The sequence below is a fragment of the Symphodus melops genome (assembly GCF_947650265.1).
Source record: "Symphodus melops genome assembly, chromosome: 16".
NCBI classification, from domain to species: domain Eukaryota; kingdom Metazoa; phylum Chordata; class Actinopteri; order Labriformes; family Labridae; genus Symphodus; species Symphodus melops.
In genome coordinates, this window is record NC_136706.1 from 16,851,130 (window position 1) to 16,868,197 (window position 17,068).

A 17,068-nucleotide genomic window follows, 5' to 3' on the forward strand; every position below is an offset into this window, starting at 1 on the left:
AACCACCATCGCAGATGAAAGCCCATTTATTCTGTTTGTCATCTGTGGCTTATGGTCATTAAGCGTCTGGAGGCAGCAGTCACCGGGGCATTTGAAGCCTGAGGCCATTCGTCAGTACTAGAAAGTGGAGGAAGTGTCAGTGGCTTCTCAGTACACAATCCCAACACTTTCCTCAGACCTTTGGAGCCTGCAGAGAGAGATCCTGTCATTGTGTTTGTGTGTGTGTTGCTGAGTTGATCTTGTAAAAACAAAACATTGAGCCAAAAAAAAAAAAAAAAAGAAAAAGGTGAATTTCGATTTCTGTGTTCCTGCACCTGGGTGTGTATAAGTGTAAAAGTGAAAGTTTGAATGACTAAATTGTTGAAGCATTTTAGTGAGTTTGTGTACACAATGTGTTCAACCCCGGGTGTTAGACAGAGGACAAAATGCTGGCTGTGCGCGAGTGTGTGTCGACACACTCCCTTCATGCTTGTTAGTAACGTGTGAGACATCTGGGTATGTGGAGAGAGAGAAGAAAGTGTGTCTTGTGTGTGTGGTTCTGTGTGTGTAAGTGTCTGACAGGCTATGAAAGGACCACCCTGGAATCCTTACTACTGAGGTCATAACTCAAGCATCAGCACCAGGGCTACATCCGTAAACTCATAATATACGCCTAATTAACACAGACACACACACACATACTCACACTCTGTGTCATGGTCACACTTCATTACTGTTGTGAATAAGCAGAAACGTAAACCTACCTAAACATGCTTTAATGACATTCAATATCTTTGGTAGGATAACAATGTTTCCTATTGACATCAGGCTTTGAATGATGAATTAAAAGAACAAACACACAGTGTTCTCCATAATTTCAGTGTGTCATTAATTTCAGTTAATGACCTTGCTTGAGCTTTCACTTTAAGGTGAATTTCGACGAATGCAGACATGAAAGTGTCCCCACAGTGTGTAGTTCTCAGCAAACTTTGCAGGTACACTTCCTCTTCAAAAAGTCCCGACAAGTGTTTGGTCGGAAAACACCTAATAAGACTAAAGTACAATTTCTAGGAATTTACTTCACCCAAAATCATATCAAACGTGAGATATAAAGCTTTATGGAATTTTGGTGCATATCTTGTTGCATGAGTTTTCTTAAAATTGATATTCTGATGTAGCTGCCCAAAATTGCATGTTTTAATGTGATGTCAACAATCGTAATTTTTTTTGCTGATACACAAGAACAACTTTGCTGAAAAATGGACTGTTTCCTACATTTTTGTGTTGTACTTACTCTTAAGTGTAAGTAGCTTTGGGCACATTTCCCTTCTATATTGAATTATTGTTGAAGCATACCAACACTAATTTTCTTTTGGGGAAGAGTATTTCTTATCTTATCAGTTCTAACTCCTTCCAAACAAATTCACACACACTAACAATGCGTCAAAGACACTTTAATATTTGATCTGCAGAAGCAAGGACCAACAAGCTTCTGGTTCAGAGACAACCAGCTCTACCACTGATCCACAACTACCTCATGTTCATTTATTAGTTCAATGTATTTTCACATATATCCTATGAAGGAACCATGGATAGATAGATAGATAGATAGATAGATAGATAGATAGATAGATAGATAGATAGATAGATAGATAGATAGATAGATAGATAGATAGATAGATACTTTATTGATTCCGAGGGAAATTCAGGGCATCCAGTAGCAGTATACAGACAGGCTGTTAATGTAAGTATGGTTACCTTGCTTAAATAGGTGCAAAGCCATTTCCTCGAAAAATTAAACTTCTGTACTTTTTTAAGCAATATCTGCAATTTGTTGTTGTGACACTGATGAAGGCAGTATGGCCTAAAACCTTTTTCCTCTGGTACCATTACTCAATATGACAAGTTTAGAAATTTGACACACAAGTCTATCTGTGGGTTTTGCAATCATTGTACTAACACATACTGAGATAAACTGGCTGGGTCCTGTCAGAATAATGGTCGAACAGAAGTTGAATAAACAGCAGCAAATTTACTTCAGTCTGCTCCCACTTTCTCAACGATCCACTATCTAACTACCCTGTTTCTTTTATGAATTTGGTACTGAGAAAAACAAAGCCTCAACGTTAAACCACTAGACTCGTGTTTGACATACCATTCCTACACGCAGACAGTTTAGTCTGTATTACAGAACATGTAAAACTAAGTCCAACAGATGTCTGGCCAAACCCTGATGTGGGAGTCAAAACAAGGAACAGTTTGTAAAAAAAATTAAATCTGGAATATGCTGTAACTGCAAATTTGTAAAGGTATGATATTATTATGAAATCACTTGTGACTATTAAACCAACTGAACAGAGAGACGGGTTGGTTTAAGGTAGGGCATGAGCAAAGGAATATACTTGACTTAAAATATTATTGATTATTAACCAAATTTATAGCATATTTTCATCTACTGTCAATTAAAAAAAAATCTGTGTAATTAGTTTAGGGGTGCTTAGATTAAATTCATAGGTTCTGAAACATACCTAAAAAGTGTACTGAATCGCTTATTGGCTGTAACCAACATTACTACCTACATTACCTTATCAATAAAAATCTGGATATGCTCATCTTAGTTCATAACCAGTTTTGTTAACGTAACGTTAAGTTACTTCAAATGATTTACAAATGCTAACTAGGCACCCCCACATTCTTAAGCCCTACATTTCATCCCACACTTGAAGCGCTCAAAGTTCCTCAGATGTGTTGGCTTGTGTCCTCCCCTGTTTTTTTTTTTTTTCTTAACTCTCAAAGATTTGTGAATAATGAGCTTAAGATTTTGCTCCTCTGTGTTTGTGTCTCTTATGTATATGTCTCCAGAGCCGTGAGGAGGTCAAGTGACTGACGAAAAGAATACAACTTGTGACTTTGGAACTCAGAAAAATACAATCATATGGAGATAGTTTGGATGTGAAAGTTCAAAGTTAATTGCTTATGTGTTGTTATCCAAAAAATAGCCCCTGCAGTTCATCAACATTGATTCAGAAGGAAATTGTCCGCTCTGTGGTCTTCAACTTTGTAAGAAATATTCATTTTCATAGAAAGTCATGAAGCATGTACGGGCAATTGACAGTCATGCATGAATTATCATTCCAAATAATGATTCCATTGCACACATCTGGAACACAGTAATGATTTTGGGAGATGTAAAAGTATTTTTATATCTTCAAATAAATCACTGAGGTAGCAGACTGCAGCTGTGCAGCCCTTTATAACAAGGCTTTGATGTGAATGGGTTTTTGCGATATCTGACGGTGATAGAAAATGTCTTCACTAAAAGCTACAGAATTTTGAACTCTAACTATAGGATTCAGTGTAAATTGTCCAGTCTAGTTTTACTGATGCCCATCCATCGGAGTCTCTCGGCTACAATTCCATTCACAGACAAACGATAGGGTCGATAGCAACCTTAAGAACCTTAGGGCCTGATTTACTAAGATCTCAATTAAAGAGTACTACATTGTGTTCATTGCAAAAGTTTGCACGTTTGGCTTGTGGGCGTTTTGCGGATGATTTACTAAGAACATTTGCGTGAATGATGTCTGGTGCAAACCTTGTGGAGGCGGTAGTATTTTTGTCAGGCTTTTGTGTGTTCTACTGGTTTACGTCACAGAGAGTTTGGACGGAAAGCTGGACGACTGCAAGCACAAAATAACTATTAGTGAGAGGCCAATGAACATCAAGTATTTTCAAGCAATAGCAGATAAATATGAATATAACAAAAGGAAAAAGTGGCTTATAAGAAAACCTCGTTATTAAACACGACCTCTCTGTTCTTCCCTATCTCTTTTTAATGAATTGTAATACATTGCGCAGGAGGTGCGAGTCCTCTGTGGCACTGGTGCTCAGTGTGTGTGCCAGTCTTGCCATCGTTGCGCACCAGAAGCTGGTCAGCGCTGTGTCTGATCAGACAAAAGTAAAGAGACGAGTGCGCTCTGGAGCGCACCAGAGACACGCAACCCGAGAAAAGGAAATGCCCAGTTTAAAATATAATGTTGGCGAGTAGAGGGAAATAGGACGACAGTGTGAATGTTGAAATTCTTTAGAATGCAGACACTGTGAATGTCCAGTTACAGTTTAATGATGGTGTTTCTTTTAAACTATTATTGAAGCAAGATTTTAAAAAAAATGCATACCATTTATTTTTCTGTCATTTAAACATGTCAACACGTCTTTTATTGTGCCTATGTCTCCTCCTAACTGCAGAATGCAGTGCGTAACACTGGGGCTCTTGGATTAGCACGTTCTTTTCAAAGGTGTTAAATTCAGACACCGTCACCATCACCGCAATTTTTGCCTGGCTTGGTAAATCACATTGCTTGTACAAACTTAACTTCTTTGCATTTTCTCCTCCCAGTATTTTGCACGCTGAGGCAGAAACACATTATGTTGCATATTCATTACGGCAAACGTACTATTTTGGACAATACGTGTTGTTTTGCTCATATGAAAGACGCAATCCTCACTGCACGCTGTTAGTAAATCAGATAGCACATTTTTTGCTTGGTGGTATCAAGTTTGCACACGTTTTAATACATGCAAACGTTTAGTAAATCAGGCCCTTAATGTACTACCACAGAGAGGGTTTAAGTCAGGGCCAAACTGATATCAAGTGTTAGTAGTCTTCTTGAAAATGTCACTGGAACATGTCTAACAAACTGCATGTGGCTGATCTTTTCCAGAGATGGTGTTTTAGTCCCACACCACAGACATTTTCAATCACATTTTCAGCCCATAAAAAACCTCTTCTTTGAATCAGCAGTTTTTTCTAGCTTGGACAACATTACATTGATGCAACTGAACATATACACATCAGGGTATACCACATTATTGACAAATATCAATGTTCAACAGATACATTGGTAAATGGTTGTAAAAGGTTTAAAAGGTGCCTGCTCAGGGGGTAATATGTGGAAGGGACCAGAAGCGCTGAACTTTTCAGAATTTTGGATTATTTTCCAAATTATTATTCTTGCGTCAGATTTGTGTCATGTTCACAACAGATCTGTCTAAAGCCAGTTTGACCCAACACAAAGTCCCTTATTTTTCGTAATGTGGACCAAATCCATTTTTACTTTTGTCCCAGTCAGTCAGCTCAGTCTCTCCAGTTATCATAAATAACTCTTAACCTTCAAAAGATCAACATGGATGACTCATCAAAAAAACTCACCCCATTCAGAGTGTGACAATGACATGAGCTGTTCATAACAATTTTATTCTCAACCAGACTGTAAAATGTTGTATTTCTGCTTGTAAAATGAAAACAATTTTTTAATGGAGGTTAATCTGACTTCTGCCTCTCAACTATTCCTCTGTTTTCTCTTCATCGTTCTCTTCTTTTCCACTTTTTTCAACTTATCCCTTTACTTGCTCTTCATTTTGTTCCTAATTATTACTTCTTGCCATTAGTGTGTTTCTCCATTCCTCTCTTCTTCACCCCTCTCTTTTTGTTCACATTTGACCCACACGTTTCAGCTCATCTTCTTGCATCTTTCTTTTCCTCAGCTTTCCCCTCCCGTCTCCACCTCTCCACTGCACTCCTCCTACTACTCGCCCTTCTACCTCCCCCTTTTACTCTTTGCCAGCTCCCCACACAATGTGCCCATTGTTTCCACTCTCCCACCCCAGAAAGCAGAGACACAGAACTTCTACGACCCAGGATTCACACTAACACACATAGGCTTTCATTCTCTAACTTTCTCTTTAACTGTATGGGTGGGTGAACGTAATCACACACACCCTCACACTTGCACACACTCTCAAACAGTTGCTGTGGAGCAGCACAGCTCAGTACAAGGGTTGGATTGAGAGTTGGCGTTGAGTCATGTGTGACAGCAGTCGTGACATGCTGATTCATACCTGGTCAGTGGATGATACTTCTCCAACCACTTAGGCACTTTCATTGAAGCCATAGTGACACATGTTTAGTCATCATATTGCTAAGAATAGAATAGAGTGGAATAGAACAGAAAACTATGATTTAACTACATTCTTTAATTTAGAACATAATTTTATGTCTTTATAGATAAAACAGCAACGCCACTTATAGAGAATGCATCTGTTTGAAATAGAACAGAACAGTGTAAAAAACTGGACAGGATAAACCTGAACTTAAAAACGTGCAATCAGATTCACAGAACACCCATACACTACTTTGTTCAGAATTAAATCATGTAGCATAAAATGATTGTGAATCATATTTGACTGTCCGAGAAAAACAACAACAATGGACTGAACTAGATATGGGCTAATCAAAATTAGGGGATGTGATTGCTAAATTAAATTAAATTAAACTTCACTGTAAAAGAATGGAATTTATACTTTCTCATGGAATAAACTATATTTGACTTAACTCAACATACAGAGATGAGAATATAACAAATTAAACCGATTGAAATATAGTAAAAAGTCAAGCGAGACCGAGTAATAATATTGTCTGTTATTAGAATATCCATTGAGCATTAGTATGATCGGCTAATTCTATTACAGATAGACCGATTACACTCGACAAAGCGTCAAGCCACGATGCATATACTTGCACAGCTACTTTCCAGTTGAGTGACCATATTTGTCTTCATTATAACTCTTTTCCTCAAGTGTTTGATAACTGCATTTGAGGCCTCAACTAATGAAAATTTAAATATGCTTCTGTCTTTGTCAAATTTTATAGACCGAAGGAAGCAAATACTTTATATTGGTAAACTCCCCAATATCAAACTCGGTATTGACCCCAAATATTCAAGTCAAATAGTCAAGCCCCAGTAAAAATATAGAATTTTAAAAATTAATCAAAAAACTTTTACCACATAACTAGAAATTAATGAAACACGTCATTACCCCATCAACAGTAGTCTAAAACATTAAACCTTCAAATTACTCTGACAAGATAGTATTTTATCTCTTTATGTGGAGGAACAAACGTTCCTAATTTCCCACAGCTCTGTGCAGACAGGCTGATTAGAGGTTATAGTGGCTTCTGTTATGTCTATAGACCATAAAACAACGTTTTATTTCTAATTAACAACCAGAATAATAAATAACACATGAAAGTGCACTTTAATTTGGCTATAAATTCTTCCAGGGATCATTGCTTAGGGAATCTTAATGACAACTGAGATCTAACTCGTGGGTTATTATATCTGCCGAGCAGCACATAACTCATTTTGCAAATGTCTTGCAAATGTAAGCTTCTTTGCTTTAAGGTCTCTTTTCCATGATCTGTTCCACATGTTAAAGTAGGTTTTAAGGCTAAAGGGGAGGCAAGTAATCCTTTTAAAGCCCTCAGAAATGTCACTAGGAAGTGCATGACACATACATGCATGACGTGTACACCAATTCAACCCTACGAAAAATGGCATTAGTGCAATCTTTAACAACTATTGGAAGACTACTTGGATTCAATGAATTCCTTCAAGCTGAATTTGTATATCTTGTAAAGTTAACACAATACTACTAAGCACACACTGTATTTTCAGGCTTGAGTCCCACTTTTGTGTTGTATGGTTGAGGGGATGTTAATTAGACTGGTAATTCTTCTTGTTGGAAAATCACACCTTTTATTGTATAATATCAATTAAAATTGGACTGAAACAATAAAGTTAGTAAAGTAGTCAGTGAAGGGTTGAAGAGCAAAGGCCAAGGTGTGTGAACTTTAATTGATATAAACAGAAGAAGAAACCTCAAATCCAGGCTCTGACAAACCCCAACATGCACAGAGCGTGCCTGAAATGTGAATGTTGTTTTCAGTGTCAGTAAAACTTCCACAACAACAGCAGGACACAAAACCAAAGGAGAACTTTAAGACCTTCTGACACAAAGAGTTTGTTAATACTTCAATATATTTCAAGTTGTGTAACCATGATTTATATTTGAAGTGGTTCTTTATGATGATGTTTTTTTAATTTCCAAATAATTAACAATGCCATGGTTCCAGAATAATAGTCTTTAGCATCTGTGTCTTGTTTCTCTGCAGTTTATTGATGGGTGTGTCCACACATCCACACAACACATCACACTATTGGAGAGAGATTCCGATGATTACGTCACTGTGGTGCTGATGCAATATTGGATTGCATCAGAGTGGTCAGCAGGGATTTTAGGGTTTGACTTAAAAGCGTTCTTCAAATACATCAGTGACTACTCTGGTTTAAAGTACAAAGGCTGTGCACTGATGACAACAAACACGTTCATTTTAGAGGCCTGAGTCCAATATGCACTTGACGTTAAGAAAACAAAAAAACAAAATCACAAAAGCAAAGAAATCTATCTGTGAAACTTTGTAAACACAACATGCTCTGATGTTTTAGAAATGTGTGTGAATAGGTGTGAATGGGTAGGTGTGATCTGCAGTGTTAAAGCGCAATACAAGCTCAAGTCCATTTGTCATTGCTATTTAAACAGTATGCTGTATAAAGGCAAACATAAAAGTGTGTAAGAAGAGATAACCAGACTTATTAATATTAGAGTCCTTATTTTTTTTGCGGATGAAAAATTAAATGTAAATGAATTGCATCTTCAAACACAAACCCTTCATAATGACAAAGGGCAAAACATGTCAAATTCCATAATGGATTAAATGGAAGACATTTCGGTTTGAACTCTCTCTCTCTCCGTGACATGTTTTATTTGTACTTGAGTAGCATGTAAAGGTTTGAAGGTGTACTGTAGACTTCCGTTCTTAAATAAATCTATGACAAAATGTAAAATGATGTAAACACTTTCAAAAGTCAAGTTCTCATACAAAGGTGAAAGTTAGGATTTGCTATCCTCTATTAGGGAATACATAGAAGTGTTCTTTACATAAAGAACATGGAAACAGCATTTCAGTAAAGAATTGCATGTTTTTGCTCTTGTATTGTGAATTGAAGTATTTATTTTTTTTAGTAAGAGACATATTGAGAGAGGGGATACCAACCTACCGACTGTACCTAACTTTGCATCGTTGAGTGACTGCTGCACCAGAGAATTCAACGTCATGCATAAACAGTTGGTAGAGGCAGGTGTCTTCATTTAATGTCTGCAGCAATAACTCAGACAAAAGACACATTGGTGTCAGCAATGAATTACAACGCATGGAATGTTAAAATGCATATAAGGTCATTTTACAGTAGTTTCACATGAATCAAAACAGCATCACAAGACAGAAGATAAGCAACGTAAAAGACTATTAAATAAATTTTAACAACTCTTCAGTTTTGTCTGTGATTTATTTTTATTTTCATTTTTTTTGGATGGCTTACAGCAGATCCAGCATGAAGTTTGAAGTTATATTATTTAAAGCATTCAATAAAGGCTGTTAGATTTGCATCTATGTTAATCATCTCAATGTTTTTTTCTGCTTTGTTTGTCATGGCACTGGACCAAACAAGATATGTTAAGTGTCAACATGTCTGTTTTTTAAGGGAAACTTCTGCAACAGGGCACTATTGGAAAAACAAATGTGTCTGTCTTTCAGGGACATTTTTTCAGACAGAAATACAATGTCCTCATTTTGGCACTTTCTGGTTCCTCTTTCTGTCATTCTCATGACTAACTTGAGACAATCATTGTATAATGTCAACCCACATTGCCTCAAATGAAACTGAAATAATACATTCAATCCCTGAAGAGCTACACGCCAAGCTGATGTGGTTGAGTGCCTGCCAGCATGAGCCTGTGAAATGGTTTCATTGTGGCTTTTGGTCGTGGCAACTTGATGTCTGGCTTATGGTGTGATCATCAGCTGATCCAAGTGTTGGTCACTTTGACCAATATCGCTTTATCTAACTTGCATGGAGACACCATTTTGTACATCTACCTGCTTCTCAATTGGTTAGGAATTGGCTGCATCTAGTTTCAATAATGGTTTGTCTAGTTTGTTTAAGTTTGTTTCTGTACTTGGATTGGTTCTCCTTCATAGGGGATTATGTGGCTTGAGCTGACATTCTGGCTGTATATGCAGCACAAAAAGGTGACAGTGCAGTGATGGGTAATTTGACCTGGGAATCATATTAGGTATTTTTTAGTTTTTGCTTTTTGCGGTGACAGATTGAAAAAGTTTGATATGAACTCACTGACACAAGACAAGCCATTGATGAGTCAGAACACATGCTCAGCAATTAACTCATTGTAAAGGAGGTGCAAATTCATTAAAGCCAACGGAAGCCTAAGACAGAGAGAAATTGACACTCTGCAAGCGAAAACAGCAACTTACTGTGTCTGTTATTTGCTGAAACTTGTAGAGGGGAGAATACAAGTTTACCTGATTACTGTGCCACAATCTACTTCCATTGTAAAAAATTACACCCACTCTAACACAAGGAGAAGGCGTGCCCTTAGATCAGTGAGTGTGTGAGAACGCTGGCTTTGCACTGACAGTCAGAAAGAAACATGCAGGAGACTGAGGAACTCAATCTGAGCTGTTTTCTTCCACAAGTCACTATTTAACCTACTTATATTCACCTGAAAATGTTACGTGTAAGGCGAGCAATCAGTATTTCTTAATGTGTGCACTACAATCAAACGTGTGTATTTAAACCAGTGATGATGGTATTGCTAACATCCATGTCGTTGCAGAAAGTAAGATTGGTGCCAGCACTGATACCGGTTTACCATCCACCTCCACAGCACAATAATATTTGTTCACTGCAACTGTTTGTTGAGTCTGCAGAGTAAAGCACGCTCAAGGCACTATGCCTAGACCTTAAAACAGACAAACTTTTGGCTAAACATGTTTAAGCAAGAAGCTGTGAAACTGCAGGCCTTCTCTCTGGCTATGTTTAAGATCTTTCTATTCATCTTGTTATTTCTTCAGTATCAGTCTCCATTCCCCTGACCTGTCTGGAAATGTTAAATAGATTGCATGTCTGTTAGATGTAGTTCTTTCAGGGCATTCAAAGATGGGGTGACTTGTTAATTTATTTTCACACCTTTTTTTTTCTTTTTCTCACCAGCACTAGCTAGCAGGTTAAGTGTCTACACTCTGTTTTCAGAACAACTAATATGTCATTTTATGTTTGATAAAAAATGACTCATCACCTTTAAGTGGCCTATGACAGAGTGTCGTTGAGAGGGATACAGTTAAAGAAACTCATTATTAACATTTTATCTTCAAACTGCATTTGTCTTACAACATATGTATAAGCAACCACATAAAGATAAAGATGTCCAAAACATCTTATTGCATTCTCCATGTGTCACTCATGCACACTATATATAGCCCTCAAAACTGACAAGCACCACTTCCTGCCAAAACCACCGTTTAAGGTTGAATTAGCTCAGATAAAAATGAAGGACAGAGAGGTTTTACCACAACTTTTAAATCTACATATAAATTATAACTTTGAAATAGAACACCCAGATTCAGGAGTCTTCTTACAAGTACATAATTTAAAATGAGCCCCCATGTGTGACTGCTCGAACACTTCCTAAATATCATCCTTTTTATTCCACTTAATGCCAATAACATTTAAAATATAGTAACCAATAGTAACATTTGAAATATTGACAACCCACATTTCCCCCATTGGGGGATCAATAAAGTTTATTCTTATCCAACAGCTTCTCTTTTGGTTTGTGCACATTGACCACAATACAAACATGGTAAAAGACTTGAAGGTGCAATGATAAAGATCAACCATATATAAGAGTTATAAGAGAATCTTCATGAGGGGCATTGTATCATCATCTATCCCTATAACAAAAGTTAGTATACCTAAACTAAATTGGACACATTTTTTCCAGAGTTTTTTTTAAATGCTTGCTTAGCCATTTAAAAGTATAGTAAAACACCTCAAGCATAACAAAACAGTTGAAGATTTCTATCTGTTATTTATGTTTCTACCATAGCTGACCAAGTGCAGCGTGCCTGGCAAACAAGGAGATGACTATTGTGTCTTATCTCAACAAGTACGATGTCACTGCAACACGTGCAAGCGTGATTAGGACCAGAGCTGCAAGGGGAACTACGTGGTGCGTCATGCTTTCAAAATGTCTAATTCAATCAGCAAAATAATCACGATCAGCTGTTGAAAAAGAAGTTGAGGTCTGACTTCATATTCAAGCAGAAGCTAAATTAAGAAATGCTAGCATGGAGAAGTTCCTGTACTTGAACCTTATGAAAAATATTAAGGCTAAGATGGAAAAAATGCTATAAAGTAAAAAAATAAAAAAACCTCACTCTTCCTTATTATATGTTTAATTGAATTGCTGCTTGAGCATGAACGAATCACCCTCCCTTTCACATTCACTTGAAATGTAAGTTCTGCTACAATAGCCCACAAAAGGTGCCTCCTTTACCTGCATGAATGTGGAAACAATCTGGGTATTGGGAGTAAGAATGGATGGAATGCTGGTCCTTAGACGAGGGGGTGGAGAAATCATGCTTTCAGTAATCACAACACAGATGTTTCAAGGACCCTTTCTCCTGATGGGTGTCAGAGCTCATGCAGGGAAACATAAAACAGCCATCTCCGGGGGAGATGATAAGTCTTTGCAGTGGGAGTTTGGTTTTGTTTGAACAAGAAGGTCATAAGTCAGAAGCATCAACTCATCCCTACACAAATTTGTTTTGCTTTTCAGCTACTCACAAGTTGTAGAAAAACCTTGATGATATGTTTTTTAGACCTTGTCAAATTTTTCAAACAGAACTTAAAGAGACTTATACACTACTCTGCTTCCCTGGTTTCTAAGGAAACCACTAAGTCGATGTGAACTATCCGGTCCACATATTTGGAGTTCAGTTGTCTCACAGTCTGGGTGACCCATATGAATATTTTCACACAAGTTTAAAGATGCATTAAAGTTAAAAATCTCATTATGTTAGAAATTATCTGTGAATAATAAGAATTAGACAACATTATTGAAAGATGGTAGTAACAGAGTTGTGTCTGGGACGAGGAGGTGGAAATGTAAAGCTGCCAGGTCAGGACAGGGCTGTGTTTGCAGTGTCAGAGTATGTGATAATCACACTGTTTAGTTCCTTTATGGAAACAATAAAATCACACATAGGTGCATCAATAATAGCCTTTCAAGAACAATGTTTAATCTTAAGGGTGTAATGCTGATGGAACTTTGTTAGAGCATCATTGATGAATTGCAATGTTGGAAGGGATAGTCTCTTTCCATCATATGTAATTATCTCACACTTGATAGCCACTGTATTACCGTAGATGTAACGTGTTAAGCTTCTGTGTGCATTGAATGTGTTCTTAGGGTCGCAGATATGGGATGTTGCAGGTCAGGTATGTTTTTTTTTTCTACTTCAGGAGAAATTATTCAACTGAGCAAAAAGTCTCCCCATGGTAGAAGGAAACAAATGGTGCTACAGCACTACATCTGAGGAATTTCACAATAACAAGTAATAATATTTCTTCATGTCCAAAGGGGAAAGGTTAAATGTCTTGTTGAACAGCCCAAGGCGGAAAAGACTTAAAGACCCTGTGCTATAGTTTCCCTTTCCAACCTCCAAGTCTTGCAGTCCCATGATAAAGTGAAAATTGACTCTGAAATAAAAATACTTATAAGGATATCTTAATCATGTTAAAAAAATGTAAATGGAAAATTATTAACAGCCAGCTTATGTGGCTCATAGTGAAACATAATTTTGAGAATTTGGAGTCAGTGATTAAAACAGCTTAAACTAACCTAATCTACCACAGGACTGTTAATGGTTCTCACGCCCCCCTATGGCATCAGAGACCCCCTGAGGTTTGAGGCCATGGGTGGCAGGTACAGAGGGACTTTGCTATCTCTTAGAAATGCACACTCAACACACACAATTAATTAGGTAAGATCAAAAGAGAATGGATCTCAAGGAGGGAAGTTTTTTTTTACAGTTCACCTTGACCACATCCTGTAAAAAAAAAAAAACAAGAGAAGAAAGAAAATGTTTCTTTCTTCTTCTTCTTTCTTTGAGACAGTTCATTCGTGTTTTAGAGGCTGCTCTGTAGAAACTGTTGTGTCTAAAATGAACAATGATCTTTGATATTTATATTTTGTACATATTTTGGTTACTGTTTGTTCTCATGACTGCAGTCTCTGTTACTGATAATTCTACACTCTATTGTAAAAGGCACAGATGGAAACTAACCCGACTTTTGTGTCACCCATGTGTCCTAACTGTGTCTGAATTCTCAATAGAATCTTATCTGTCCTTTAGAGATGTGAATGTAAGTAAATGGCTAATTTAGCCTGAAGGGGTAGGGATTAAGGGAACCTAAGGAGGCAAAACAATGAACACATTTTCTTTCAACAATTTGAGCCTGGTTAAGCTACTGCAGTGGTAAAAATAATGGCGCCTAAAAAAGCCTTCAAATTTACCTTGTAATCTGTTTCGTCATAACTTAATTTTTGGTACATAAATTATCCCATGTGAGGCAGCAAACATGTAGCAATATATGTGCATTTCTGTTTATCTTGCAGTTTGATATTATACTAGGAATCTATACCAGCTATGTGTCCAAATGCATCATGAACCTTCACTAGGTACTCTTCAAGCATCATTTGTTAGCACATATCAAGGGCGATTGATGGGTCAAACAGACACAGGACTTTCATTTTACTAGTGTACTATATTGAGTATATTTTTAAGACCCAAACCTCACGTGCGACTAAAATCAGGTGGCCAGAGTTGAAATGCAGAAATTAAGAATCCTAGACACAGAATGATAAACAGTCTCTGATGTTGTTGCAGATAGATTTCTTATCATAGATGGAAAATTAGGAATGATCACATCAGGAGCTCAGCTTAAATTGGACCCTGATATGTACCCTGCTCACAGATAAAGGGCAAATGGTGAAGTGCTGTTACACCACTTGTCAAACCCATTCACACACAGATAGTGGATGATTTTGCAGTGGCAGAGAACACGAGGCTGACTCTACATTGGACATGTAGCTGATGGAAGTTAGTTCATGAATTTGCTGCTGAATCTTAAGGCCTGGGTCCAAAACAAAGCATAGTGTTGACTCCTGCCGGTAGCATAGACAGCATACTTTGGGAAGAAGCCAACACTTCAATACAATACATTTTTAAGGACTATCAATTTGCTGTTTGCTTGATCATAATGCAAAAGAAGTTACAAGTGCAGACAGTGCATCTCTTGTGTTGGGTGACAGCTTGATATGAATAACATGTATTTTCAAAGACTGGGCTGCAATTGGGAGGATGATTCCAGGAAGAAAACTACAGTTCAAAGCACACTCAAAGACTGCAGATCAGCATGGAAAATCAACACAGATGTCAAAACTTCTTCTCCCAGACTCAACGCCTGCTTTTTTTCCACAGACTCCCTTCCACAAATGCCGTTTGATAAAGAGCCCAGCTCTGGCGCAACAAGTCCCTCATTCCAGCTGAGTCCCCGGTCTCACCATCTACGCACAACCGAGCGTCTCCTTTCGAATAACGGTGCGCAGAGCGGAGTCAGGCATCTGCTAATGCCATCAAATACTTTATCTGAACAAAACACTTTCTAGCCACGTCTACGTGGCAGGTAGACGTTGATTATGTAAACATCCTCACAACACTCAAAGTGATTAAAAACAGTACTTTAAATAAAACATTAACAAAAAGTATGTGGAATACTTACGGTGTGTTCTTTTCCTGTGAAAGCTGTAGGTAGGAAGCTTACTCCCTGACCGGTTCCTGGAGGTCCAAACTAAACTTTGACTTAGGGTTTCTGAAATTCCTCCAACAGACAACTCCTTCAGACTCTGCCTGTGCAACTCTTGTGTCAAAGTCGCAGCAATGTATTAATGCAAGACTCCAAATCCAAAATACAGCCAGGTAACCCTTTCATTTTATGTCCGTGCAGAAAAAGCAATATAACCTCCGATGTTTTTTTCCCTGACTAAGAAGTTGTCTTATTTTTGTTTGTTCCAGATGAAGTGGCCTGATGCTCTCGTTGTGTCTCCGTGCCTCTCTGCGCTGGCGCGGCAACTCCACTAAGCACTCTCTTTCTCTCTGCTCACTCTGACCGACCGACTGCCACACACACTCTGCAGGAGAGCAGCGTCGTCTGCGCATGACGTCACACAAACACACGGTCAGTCTCTCTCGCAGACTCTCTCTCTGGATGATCAGGCACTACAAAAGTTTGTAACGCACTGCAATAAAAACAGAAATAAAACAGGAAAAATCCGGAGCATTAACTTGAACTGTTGGATTATAAATATGTTATCACTGGAGACTGATGAACCACCATAAATAACAAGTGCACCAAATTGGCATTCTCACAATGGTATTAAAAAAGGTTCATCATTATGTGATGTGAATGTCTTGTTACCAAATATATTTCTTGTAGTGTTTTCAGTGTAGAGATTGTTCGCTTTCTCTCAGCACCTAATTGGAAACACATTTATTTTCTGTAACTTGTTAAGAGAGAGACAGGAAAGGAAGAGGGGTGGAGTAGAGCAGAGAAAAAAAGAGAGCATGAGACTGACACTGAAGGACTCAAAGACACATTGTATTCTTTCCCAATTAACCTTCCACATCAGAAATATTTCCTCCTGTCGGCTGGTGCTGGTGTCCAACTTAACTTTAAATCTTCTCATATGAAGTTCTCAGCTTGTGAGAAAGTATTTGCTATGGGACAGTTATGTCTGCCAACTTTGCACCATCTGTGAACACTTACAGAGGTGTAGTAAACCAACCAGTGCAGCTGGAATATGAAATGAAGTTCAGACGCCTCCATACATTGAACTACACAGTTTAATGTTTTGCATTTGTCCCATGACTTGCAATGTCATTAACACTGAATGTAATTTTCCACCAATTACCAGGCATGGCACAGTAATATTGCCTCCATGTCCTCACACAGTAGGACACAAACAGTAGATGTTAAACAGTAGACCTGCCCAAAGACAGCTGTAGATCGAAGAGAAAACCCAATTTGTTGTTCAAAATAATAGTCAAAACATAATTTTTCCATTGCTTTTCCAAACAACCAATATGCCAATATCTGCTCTGATGTCTCAATCAGACATTTCAAATATATAATGTGCACATTACTAACATTTCGAATAAAAATGCTGACATCTTGCAAAAATGAGTTGCAACTGCCAAAATGAC

The 17,068-nt window shown here is 37.8% G+C and overlaps 1 protein-coding gene across 1 annotated transcript in view; it reads right to left on the reverse strand.

Moving 5' to 3' along the window:
- lpar1 (lysophosphatidic acid receptor 1) overlaps window positions 1–15,950 on the reverse strand; it is a 37,861-nt gene extending 21,911 nt beyond the window's left edge. Inside the window, exon 1 of the mRNA XM_079364185.1 lies at window positions 15,588–15,950. The gene's annotated coding sequence lies outside the window, so the exon portion shown is untranslated. The remainder of the gene's footprint in view (window positions 1–15,587) is intronic.
- Window positions 15,951–17,068: the final 1,118 nt, after the last annotated feature.